Below are 7,298 nucleotides of genomic sequence, written 5' to 3'. Positions count from 1 at the left end.
ACAGTTCTGTTTCCAGAACAAAAACAAAAGCTAGGATAAATGGTACCTCTCAGATCTTGTGCTTGGTGAAGTCCAGGCGTGGACTGACATTACCTGTTGCTTGTAGGGTTTCTTGGCATCATGTGCCTCTGGTCCAGTTGAGCCTCTTCAGGGCTCTAGCAACTATGGTAGGGTGTATCCGTTTCTTTAGGAATTATCTGATGATTTGGTACCCTAGCTCCTGGGCCTTTCCCACTCCCTTCTGGTGGCTTAGCACCACAAAAAGTTGGCCTCACCTGTAGTTCTTTTTTATATATATATTTTTAACTAGAGGTGCATGCATATGATAAAAAAAAATTAAACATCCCCCTAAATCCTCCTAGATCCTCTCCCCAGAACTAACCACAACTCCTTGCATATCTGTGCAGAGAAACTTTGTTCTTTAAAGTTCTTAATAATCAAAACCAATGATTGCATATTATACACAATGACATAACAATCTGTGTCCATTTTGTATGTAGACACATATAAGCATCTGTTTCAGAGTTGCTGTAGTCTGTTTTACTTTTATAAGCAGATATCATGAAGGTGAATTACAGTAAGGCTGTAACTAAGAATCAACTTGACATTTTCAACATGCTAGACAAGTATGCTGTCATTTGTTGTTGTTTGTTTTTATTAATGGGATTACAATTTTATTTCAGTTTCCATAAACAGTTCTACACAAAAATAAATGAGCTTACCCTGCCAGCTTATATATAATGGCACTTAAGTTAACTAGAAGAATTATGGTGGTGGAAACAATTTACCACAAGTCCTCCCTATTCAAGCCATGTGGACTAAACTGAATCGAGCAGTTTATAAATGATAATATTCCTATTTATTTTATGTGCTAGTCAAAGAAGAAAGCAGTACCAACTTCCCATGTATGTAACCATAGTGCATTTCCAGGAAAGGGTACCTGTACAGCCAGGACATTCTCCTCCTTAGAACAGATGTGGCTGCTGCTAATATATGCATCTTTTACGACCCTCCCTGAAACTTGACTTAGTTTCACCCCAAGGCTCACACTTTAGAAGGAGAGTCAGAGGAATAGGATGGGGGGACTAGGGGCATTAAGAAAACAAATTGCCTGAGTTCAGCAGTCACTCCTCTTCCTGAAGAGTTTAGCTCTAAGGCCTGTGCACAGGGCAAAAATTGCATATAGCCAAATTACCCTTGAAAATCCCTTGGAAAGGCACTACCTTGTTGATATACAGTCTCTTAACAAGTTTAAAAGAACAAATCACTGATTTCTCTGTCAAGGTCCAGTTGAAGTGGTTGGTTCGTGTTTAGAGATCATACTGCATGAGGAATGCAAATGATTGAACACTAGAATCACCTCCATGCAGTGGCATGATCATGCTATAACAGACACTAAGGGAATGAGGGAAAAGCAGATTCACACCTCCCATTCATTCTTTTTCTTGCTCATACACTCAGTGCAGTGGAAAGCAGAATCACCAGAACTGAAATTATGCTTCTCCTGTATTCCACTTCTCCCCCTCCCTTCATTTTGCCTGCTGAGTTTGGTTGAATACCTAAAGGTTATGAACTTAAAAGATGCAACTGCACTGCATAACAATCAAAAGTCCCAAACTTGTGAATATGGCTTAGACATTTTATAGTGCTCCCCTTGCCCCCCACATAATGTACCCCTCAGGGCCTCCAAGAATCTCTCTCCCCTGAGATTATAATATAAGAGATAGGTGCTTACTTTTCATTGGCTTTTAAAGGCCAACTGACAGAGGTAGGGGTCTAATTATTACTGGCCAAATAACTGTATCTTCCTTCATGAGAAATTCTCTAATTTTAAGAATCAACATTTTTGTGATCAGGTCATGCTAACCAGTACAAAGTTATTTCTACTTTATTGTGCATTTATAATTAAAACATTCAGCGCGTTTTACTTCTCCTTCACCAAGACAAAATTATCTTTGAATAATATTCTGGAGGAAAATTACCACACATTGGCACTTGCTTTCTTTTATTCACTTTCCAATGTGAGGTAAACACAAGGAGAAATTTAAGAAATCTGCACTACAGATGCAAGAGGGATTTTTTGAGTCATGGGAATGCAATATTAAGAGAAAATGTTTGTTAGCAAAGTACATTTTATTTTCAGTAAATTTTCAGACTAAATGTAAATCTCACTTGGCCTAACAACCTAAACCAAAAACCCCAACACAAGCTGTGCTCCATGACAGCACTTCCACAAATTTGTTCTTTGGAACCCTATTCCACAGAATTTTTATAGGTATTAGGCCAAGTAAGTTTGGGAAGCATTTTGGTTTTTGAAGAATTTTATTAACTGCAGGACTTCTCTGAGCCTTCAGTATGATAATATTCATGATATGTCTTCGAGAGCAGGACATAGCATATGCCACTTCCCAAACATACCCCTACAGAACCCCTTTCACAGAACATTTCATGGGACTAGTATGCAATAGGCAATATTCTGGAAAATCTGCTCTGTTGAATTTATTTAGGATAAACCAGGACAGGAATGACTCAGAGACAATGGAATTGTTTAGAAGTACAATTATCAACAACTACTATCTTTTCCAATTCTATTTACAAAATTGGGTCCAGCTTCTTTGGCCTGCATGAGAAAGCATGAGCTAGTTAATGAAGGTAACTTGCCAAGGAAAGAGAAGATGACAGAAGCCAAAATTTAAAAGCCAAAAAGGGTCCTGAGGAAGGAATGAGGCAGAAACAAGATAAGAGATGAGATTGAAGACAAGAAAATAAAAGATAGGATAAGACACAAGCAGGAAAAATGGAGCAGCTGTGTAATTAATTACACATATTCTGTAAGCATCCAGCAGGCACTCTTTAAAGGGTACATTGGGAGAGTTTCAAGATGGTGGCGGCTGCGGCGGCTGGCGCGGAGTAGCTGAGGTGGAAAAGGTGGCCACTGGGCCTCAGGCAGCCGGGAAACTTGTGGACCTTCCTCTGGCCATCTCTTAAGGGAGGACTGCTGCTGCTGGCCGGTCGTGGGGGCTCAACGCCACTTTGCCCCCGGCAGGAGAGGCTGCCTCATTTACAGGCAACAGCTTTGAAGTGTGGAGCAGGAAAAGAACTGATTCTTAGCTGCAAAAGAGAGTCTTGAAACAGGGAACACGGCGCCAGGGCTGCTGTGGATGCAGCCAGGATCCCGGAGGCTGGGGCCGCACTGAAGGCGGCCAGCTGCCCTATTCAGGATTCGAGGTTTCAGGCCGGCATTAAAGAAGATTCCTGGGGGGCCGAGCCCGTGGCGCACTCGGGAGAGTGCAGCGCTGGGAGCGCGGCGACGCTCCCGCCGCGGGTTCGGATCCCATATAGGAATGGCCGGTTCACTCACTGGCTGAGTGCAGGTCACGAAAAAGACAAAAAAAAAAAAAAAAAAAAGAAGATTCCTGGGAGCGCCCGAGCGGCGCCGCGAGACAGAGCAAGCGCCCGACCTGGCACAGCACTGTGAGTGATCCCTGGCACAGCTCTGTTCGGGGGGTGGATGCCCACGCGGCTCCCGCCTGCACCACCAGGCCACTCACTGCCCCGGTGCTGCCTCCATTTTCCCAGGTGCGGGCAGCTCCGCCCTGCTCGGCCATCACTGAGCCCATTTGCTTGGCCTGGCACAGGGCTTTCCAGACCCTGCGGGCCCGCCTCCTCTCCCACTCCCTCCGCAGTTTTCTGGCGGGGTGGGGGTGTGGGGCGTCCCCAACCAGTGTTGGGAGGGCTAGGAAGTACGGGCGGGCCGACTGTCACTCCACCACACCCTGGACTCCGGCCCCGGTAAACTTCCTGTTACTGGGAGGCAGATACCATCTCTGTGACCACCAGTTTGGAAAAAAGCCTAACGAATTTCTGGTTGGGAATAGTGTGGTAGGAGAGTTCCCAGGTCCGCTTGAACCTGCCGGAGAGCAGGCTGCAGGCGGGCACTAGACTCGGTTTATACCGGGGGGATACAAAGGTGAACAAGACCCGAGAAAGATCTACACAGTGCTACAAAGGCACCCAGAGAGACCGGTCGTCTGTGCCTAGCAGAAACCTGGTAGACTTCCTGGGCGAGGCGGTGCTGAGCAGGGTCTTGAAGGCCCAGCTGATAGACGAGGGGTGCAGAAGACACGCCCCAGCCCAGCACAGTGTGCACAGAGGGGGGAGACGTGCGGCCAGGGAGGCGGAGACTCGACAGAAACCACACACCCGGTGGGGTCGCCACTGCACGATCTAACAGCCTGGGCCAGAGCACACGGAACGGGGAGAAGTCCTGTACAGAAAGTGAAAGCTCAACAGAGATCACACACCCTGTGGTACGTGATCCACCAGCCCAGCAGAGTCCAAGCTGACCAGAAAGGTGGATCCCCAGAGAAGCCCAAGACCCGAGGCAACCACACACACAAGACACTAGAGGCCAACTGAGCAGTCACGGCGGGAGCCATACCAAATTGGCAACCACAGCAACATCCTAGTTAGTCATTAGTCTCAAACCGGTGGACTGTGAAACCCCCTGCCACAATGAATAAACATCAAAAAAAAAGACACCAGAAATACAAAAAATCAAGAAAGTACACCACCAAAAGTTAATAAATCTCATACTCTAGATCCTATAGAACAAGAAGCCCTTTAAATAACTGACAAGGAATTTCGAGTGATAATTCTAAGGAAACTGAATGAGATACAAGAAAACTCAGCTAGACATCATGATGAAATGAGGAAAAGTATACAGGATCTGAAAGAGGAAATATACAAGGAAATCAATGTCCTGAAAAAAAATGTAGCAGAACTTGCTGAACTGAAGAAGTTATTCAGCGAAATAAAAAACACAACGGAGAGTTTAACCAGCAGGCTTGTCGAAGTTGAAGAGAGAACATCTGAACTTGAAGATGGGCTATTTGAAATAACACAAGCAGACAAAAAGAAAGAAAAAAGAATCAAGGACATGGAAGAAAATCTGAGAGAGATATCAGACAACCTCAAGCGCTCAAATATCCGAGTCATGGGTATTCCAGAAGGGGAGGAAAATGGAGATTCCATTGAAAACATATTCAACAAAATAGTGGCAGAAAACTTCCCAGGTATAGGAAAAATCACAGATCTTCAGATCCAGGAAGCTCAACGATCTCCAAACATATTCAACCCAAAAAGGCCTTCTCCAAGACATGTCATAGTCAAATTGGCAAAACTCAGAGACAAAGAGAGAATCTTAAAAGCTGCAAGAGAGAAGCGTCAAATCACCTATAAGGGAGCCCCAATCAGGTTAACATCAGACTTTTCATCACAAACCCTAAAAGCTAGAAAGGAATGGGATGATATTTTCAAAATACTAAAAGACAAAGATTGCCAGCCAAGAATACTCTACCCTGCAAGGCTATCCTTCCGAAATGAGGGGCAAATAGTATATTTCTCAGACAAACAAAAACTGCGGGAGTTCACTACCACACGACCAGCCTTACAAGAAATCCTCAAGGGAGTACTGGGTTTGGTTCCTGAAAAATAACTACCACTGCCATAAAAACCTAAGAAAAATCTAAACCCGCTAGTACAATAAAAATGGCATTCATGAAGAGAAAACAAGCTAACAAAAACACTATCTACAACCTAAGGAACCAACAAACAAAGAAACCAAACAGTAAATCAGAAAGCAAGGAACAAAAGAGACCTAAGACAACCAAACATCCAATAAAATGCTAGGAATAAATCAACACCTTTCAATAACAACTCTTAATGTTAAAGGCTTAAATTCCCCAATTAAAAGACACAGACTGGCTGACTGGATCAAAAAGCAGGACCCAACTATATGCTGCCTACAAGAGACCCACCTCACCCATAAAGATTCACACAGACTAAGAGTGAAAGGATGGAAAAAGATTTACCATGCAAACAGAAAAGAAAAACGAGCTGGAGTGGCTATTCTTATATCTGACAAAATAGACTTTAAACTAAAAACCATAAAAAGAGACAATGAAGGACACTACTTAATGATAAAAGGACTGATCCATCAAGAAGACATAACAATCATAAATATGTACGCACCCAATTTTGGAGCAGCCAGATTTATAAAACAAACTCTATTAGACCTAAAGAAGGAAATAGACACTAATACCATAATAGCAGGGGACCTGAACACTCCACTGTCAATATTAGACAGATCATCTAGGCAAAGAATCAGTAGAGAAACACAAGATGTAAACAAGACTCTAGACCAATTGGAATTGGCAAATATCTACAGAACATTCCACCCAACAACCTCAGAATATTCATTTTTCTCATCAGCACATGGATCATTCTCCAGGATAGATCACATATTAGGTCACAAATCAAGTCTCAATAAATTCAAAAAAATTGGAATTATCCCATGTATCTTCTCAGACCACAATGGATTAAAACTAGAAATTAATAACAAACAAAACTCTGGAAACTATACAAACACATGGAAATTAAACAGCATTCTACTTAATGACATATGGGTCCAAGAAGAAATCAAGCAGGAAATCAAAAAGTTTATTGAAACTAATGAAAACAATGATACATCATACCAAAACCTGTGGGATACTGCAAAAGCAGTATTGAGGGGAAAATTTATTGCATTAAATGCTCACTTCAGAAGAATAGAAAGATGGCAAGTGAACAACCTAACACTTCACCTTAAAGAACTAGAAAAACAAGAACAATCCAATCCTAAAGTTAGCAGACGGAAAGAAATCATTAAGATCAGAGCAGAACTGAATGAAATTGAAAACCAAAAAACAATTCAAAAGATCAACGAATCAAAAAGTTGGTTTTTTGAAAAGATAAATAAAATTGACAAACCATTAGCATGGCTAACAAAAAAAAGAAGAGAGAAGACTCAAATAACAAAAATTAGAAATGGAAAAGGCGATATTACAACTGATTCATCTGAAATACAAGGAATCATTCGAGACTACTATAAACAACTATACGCCAACAAATTTGAAAATCTGGAGGAAATGGATAAATTTCTGGACACACACAAGCTCCCAAAACTGAACCATGAAGATGTAGAAAATTTGAACAGACCAATAACAATAAAGGAGATTGAAGCTGTTATCAGAAGGCTCCCAACAAAGAAAAGCCCAGGACCAGATGGATTCACAGCAGAATTTTACCAAACATTCAAAGAGGAATTGACACCGATTCTTTACAAACTATTCCAAAAGATTGAAACGGACGCAAATCTCCCAAACTCATTCTATGAAGCAAACATCATCCTGATACCAAAACCAGGTAAAGATATAACCAAAAAAGAAAACTACAGGCCGATATCCTTGATGAATATA

Source organism: Cynocephalus volans, chromosome 7 (assembly GCF_027409185.1).
Source record: "Cynocephalus volans isolate mCynVol1 chromosome 7, mCynVol1.pri, whole genome shotgun sequence".
NCBI classification, from domain to species: Eukaryota; Metazoa; Chordata; class Mammalia; order Dermoptera; family Cynocephalidae; genus Cynocephalus; species Cynocephalus volans.
The sequence above is the reverse complement of the archived record's forward strand: the minus strand, read 5'-3'. Positions refer to the sequence as shown.